Genomic DNA, 5,829 nt, shown 5'->3' on the forward strand with positions numbered 1-5,829 from the left:
TGCCATCCGAGAAGTTGTTGGGGTTTATAGTCAGCCGGCGGGGTATTGAATTAGACCCGTCGAAGATCAAAGCTATTCAGGAGTTGTCGCCTGCAAGAAACAAAACCGAGGTGATGAGTTTGTTGGGCAGATTGAACTATATCAGCAGGTTCATTGCTCAGCTTACGGCAACGTGTGAACCAATTTTCAAGTTGTTGAAGAAAGATGTCGCGGTCAATTGGACTGATGAATGTCAGGAGGCTTTTGATAAGATAAAGGGGTATTTGTCAAACCCACCCGTGTTGGTTCCGCCAGAACTAGGGAGGCCTTTGATTTTATATCTGACAGTTGTGGACAGTTCATTCGGCTGTGTACTGGGGTAGCACGATGTTACGGGCAGAAAGGAGCAGGCTATCTACTATCTCAGCAAGAAGTTCACATCTTACGAGGTTAAGTATACTCATCTGGAAAGGACATGTTGCGCCCTAACTTGGGTGGCACAGAAGTTGAAACATTATTTGTCATCTTACACTACTTACCTTATATCTCGCTTGGACCCATTGAAGTATATTTTTCAGAAACCCATGCCCACAGGAAGGCTTGCAAAGTGGCAGATCTTGCTTACAGAGTTCGACATTATATATGTGACATGGACTGCCATGAAAGCACATGCATTAGCCGATCATTTGGCTGAGAACCCCGTCGATGAAGATTATGAGCCTTTGAAAACCTATTTCCCTGATGAAGAGGTGATGCACATTGATGAATTGGAACAAGCTGAGAAGTCGGGATGGAAACTTTTCTTTGATGGGGCTGCAAATATGAAAGGCGTGGGAATAGGAGCAGTACTTATTTCGGAAACAGGTCAGCATTACCCTGTTACGGCTCGACTTCATTTCTATTGTACAAACAACATGGTAGAATATAAGGCATGTATATTGGGATTGAGATTAGCTGTGGATATGGGTGTACGGGAAGTCTTGGTCATGGGTGACTCGGACTTACTGGTACACCAGATTCAAGGAGAATGGGAAACACGAGATTTGAAACTTATACCGTATCGGCAGTGTCTGCATGAGCTTTGCCAGCATTTTCAGGCCATAGAATTCAGGCACATTCCAAGGATTCATAAAGAGGTTGCTGACGCTTTGGCGACTTTGACGTCAATATTGCACCATCCAGATAAGGCTTATGTTGATCCATTGCAGATTCAGGTCCGTGATCAGCATGCTTACTGTAATGTGATAGAAGAGGAAATCATGGAGAGTCGTGGTTCCATGATATCAAAAAGTATATTAGAGCGGGAGTATATCCAACACAGGCCACCGGTGATCAGAAAAGAACGATTTGGCGATTGGCAAGCGGGTTTTTCCTTAGTGGAGGACTGCTGTACAAAAGAACTCCAGATCTCGGGTTGTTGAGATGTATAGATGCAAGGCAGGCCACAACTATTATGACTGAGGTACATTCCGGGGTTTGTGGACCGCATATGAGTGGGTATGTTATAGCAAAAAAGATTCTCCGAGCGGGTTATTATTTGCTCACGATGGAGCGGGATTGTATCAATTTTGTGCGTAAGTGTCATCAATGCCAAGTACATGGAGATTTGATTCATTCTCCACCATCAGAATTGCATACGATGTCCGCACCATGGCCTTTTGTTGCGTGGGGCATGGATGTTATTGGGCCAATTGATCCAGGAGCATCAAATGGGCACAGGTTTATCTTGGTAGCTATAGATTATTTTACCAAATGGGTGGAAGCTAAGACGTTCAGGTCTGTGACTAAGAAAGCTGTAGTCGACTTCGTGCATTCAAATATCATCTGTCGGTTTGGGATTCCAAAGGTAATCATCACAGATAATGGGGCTAATCTTAATAGTCATTTGATGAAGGAGACATGCGAGCAGTTTAAGATTACTCATAGGAATTCTACTCCGTACCGTGCCAAAGCAAATGGTGCGGTTGAAGCAGCCAATAAGAATATAAAGAAAATACTCCAAAAGATGGTTGAGGGATCTAGACAGTGGCACGAGAAATTGCCTTTTGCATTGTTAGGATATCGCACCACCGTTCGTACCTCGGTAGGGGCGACTCCTTACTCACTGGTATATGGTACCGAGGCAGTAATACCCGCAGAAGTGGAAATCCCATCCCTGTGAATCATTGCAAAGGCTGAGATCGATGATGATGAATGGGTGAAAAGTCGTCTTGAGCAGTTGAGTTTGATTGACGAGAAGAGATTGGCATCAGTGTGTCATGGCCAACTGTACCAACGAAGAATGGCAAGAGCGTACAACAAGAAAGTACGTCCAAGGAAGTTCGAAGTCGGGCAATTAGTACTGAGGCGGATTTTGCCTCATTGGGCTGAAGCAAAAGGAAAGTTTGCCCCAAACTGGTAGGGACCATTTGTAATAACCAGAGTGTTGTCTAACGGAGCATTGTATTTGACAGATGTGGAAGGAAAATGTATAGAAATGGCCATCAATTCCGATGCGGTCAAGAGATATTATGTATGAGTTCTTTATTTTCTGAATGTATCTGTTTGTATTTGGCATATCTTAAAGATTGAAATGATGAAGGCATTTTGTCCTGCTATCCAAACACTATTATCCCTTGTTATCCCCTTTGAGCCTTACTTATTTTTCATACCCCTCTTTCGGAATCAACGGCACTATCAGGGAACACAGGTGCCGAACATAAAAGAAAGAAGAGAAAAACGAAAACAAAAACAAAGGAAAAGAAAAACAAAAACAAAAACAAAGGAAAAGAAAAACAAAGGAAAGGAAAAAGAAAGAAGAGAAAAACAAAAACAAAAACAAAGGAAAAGAAAAACAAAGGAAAGGAAAAAGAAAGAAGAGAAAAGCAAAAGAAAGAAAGAAGAGAAAAACAAAGGAAAAGGAAAGGAAAGAAAAGGAAAAAGAAGAAAAAGAAAAACACAACAACAGTTAAAAACAGTGAACTACGTTTGACTTGATCCCGAAAGTGTACGTAGGCAGCCTTACTCCGAGGTTCAGTCATACCAAATAGAAATCCAAAAATCCCCAAGCAAGAAACGGGGGCAGAAGTTGTGATTGATATGAAAGTTGGATTCCGAAAGTTGTAATTTGAACCCATTTGAATTGTTTTGAGCCTTTTTATACCTTTCTTTCTAAGCCAATTCAAAAGCCTACATTATGGTCCAAAGAAAGACCTTCTGATCAATTTTTAGGAAACACCAAGTCGAGTAGGTGACGGTAATTCATGGCGGTAGCAACACTTTGGTTCAAAGCAAGAAGAACAAAAGATAAAAATGAGAGAGTCTTATGGGTAAAAACCCTCACGGGCACCGTAAGGTGACGGGAGCTGAGAGAAAAATAAATGAGAGAGTCTTATTGGTGAAAACCCTCGCGGGCACCTTGAGGCGAAAGTGAGTTGAAAGATGGTTAAATAGCAAAAGGTTTGTGGGTGGAAAAATGTTTCGAGGTACCGCAGGAAAACAAGGGTAAGGTCTGGGTAATTCAAACAATTGATGGAAGTTCTGGGCAACAAAGTATGGCAATTGAAAGCTGGTTATTTGGACAGATTGGGCCGATTAATCCAAAATGCATGTCATGATCATGGGTACCAGCTGTCTCGCTCAGATAAGTTTCTTTTCCTTCTCTTCTTAAAACAATCATCTGGTTTTGGATTCTTCTTATACTTAATTCAAAAAATCGTCGCATTTCATTTTCTGTTGAGGGTTTTATCTAGCTGAGATATTCCAGTGCTAGTTTTGGGTCAAAGAAAGAAGAAGGGACTTCAAAGCTCACTACCAGCTTCCGGAATTGTAAAGCACGACGTGGTCAGAGCATGTCAAAAACAACATGATGTAAAGTGGAATATAGGGAATTAACGGAGGTTTCATCGGTGAAATGATTGGGGAATGTCGTGGGAAAGGAAAAAGCTCAAACAAAAAGGTCAGAAAAGTGAAATAACAGCAGGGGTGTAAAATATTTAGTTCGCCAGATGTTGGGAAATTTAAAAGTTGGTCAGGAAGTCAAGCGGTTCAGGGTCAGTGTGTGGAAGTCAGTCAACACAAAGCAATGCAGGGGAAGGATTTTTCAGCAAGAATGTCATCAACTAACCACCATTTTAAACTGACGAAATTTTCTTTGATTGTAACAGGGGCAGAAAGTTAGTCGTTGAAAAGGAATTCTCCAAGAAGAAAAACAAGCAGTAACCAGGTTTAATCGCAAAGTGCGGTCTGATTAAATACAAGATAATCTTGAAATGTATAAGGGGAATGGAATTTGATTGCAAAGTTGGCGTGATTAGAATAAGTGTAAGTTGTCAGGACCTTCCTGGATAATAGGATGTAGTTCATATACCCAAAAATCAGGAGTCCGCCTGGAGAATAAAGACATACAATTTAATTTTAGCAATCAGGAGTCCGCCTGGAGAATAGAGACATACAATTTAATTTTAGCAATCAGGAGTCCGCCTGGAGAATAGAGACATACGGTTCAATTTTAGCAATCAGGAGCCCGCCTGGAAAATGGAGGTGTTAAATATTTTAAGCAGTCGAAGTCAGGAGTCCGCCTGGAGAATAGAGACATACGGTTCAATTTTAGCAATCAGGAACCCGCCTGGAAAATAGAGGTGTTAAATATTTTAAAGCAGTCGAAATCAGGAGCCCGCCTGGATAATAGAGGAGCAGTTTCAATTTTAAGTTCAGCAATCAGGAGCCCGCCTGGAAAATGGAGGTGTTAAATATTTTAAGCAGTCGAAATCAGGAGCCCGCCTGGATAATAGAGGAGTAGTTTTAATTTTAAGTTCAGCATGTCAGGAGCCCGCCTGGATAATGGAGGAATACATTCGAGTTCGAGTTTACTCAAGTTCAGCAGTTTGGAGAAAGGGAATAACATCTCAATTCACCAGGGGAATAGCAACAGGGATTTTTATCGAGAAAGCACAAGACAATGAGGCAACAAGGAAACACAAGACAACAAGGAAGTACATGAGCAAGTTTGAAGAATTTAGATAGGATTTTTGGTAATTCATAGAGCATAGTTAGTTTAGTTTATTTTATATTTGACATGATGTAATAAGGGAGGTCAGCAAGTAGTAACAGCAGCAAGCGCAGTGCAATCACAGTTCCTGGTAGTCCCAGCAACCAGACACTCCCGAACTACACTGACCTGATTCCTATTTAGCCCAGGATATGTAGGCAACCTCTGAAGTAGGATGCGGTCAAACTTTTCCAAAATGCTTCGCACGGAATTTTCAAACGGGCAAAAATCGCTCGTATTTGCTCACTTGTCTTTGCCCGAAAACCTTTCGCGTTTTCGAGCAAAGAGGGGCAGCTGTGAGCACGTGATTTTTGCCCTATATATGAATAATTCCCAAAAATTCCAACGAAATAATTTTTCTTTATTTTTACAATTCTTGTGAATTTTGGCGTCATTTTGTTTTAATTATTGGCATCTTATTTGTGCATGTTAATTCATATAAAACACAAAGAGTATGCATTTGCATTTAGGTTTTAATTTTTTATATTTAGTATCAATTAAGGGATAACTTGTTTAGAACAAAGCATGAAAATCACAAAAATAGTTCACTTTTGCATTTTAATGATTTTATTGTGAATTTGTCATAAAATAGTTTTTGAACAATTTTAGGAATTAATTAGTCTTTGTTTTGAAACAATCGGGATTTCAGGTTAGTTTTACATCTTTATAAGAATTATAAAAAAATTTAAAAATTGTAAAAGTAAGAAAAGAAAATAAGAGTAGAAAAAGTGGTCTTTTTAAAAACCCAAAATTTGGGCCAATACGTTGAAATTTCTCAGGCCCAAACGCCTCAAAATTGTCCAACCCAAATCCATGCCCGG

The sequence above is a fragment of the Nicotiana tabacum genome, chromosome 10 (genome assembly GCF_000715075.1).
Source record: "Nicotiana tabacum cultivar K326 chromosome 10, ASM71507v2, whole genome shotgun sequence".
NCBI lineage: Eukaryota > Viridiplantae > Streptophyta > Magnoliopsida > Solanales > Solanaceae > Nicotiana > Nicotiana tabacum.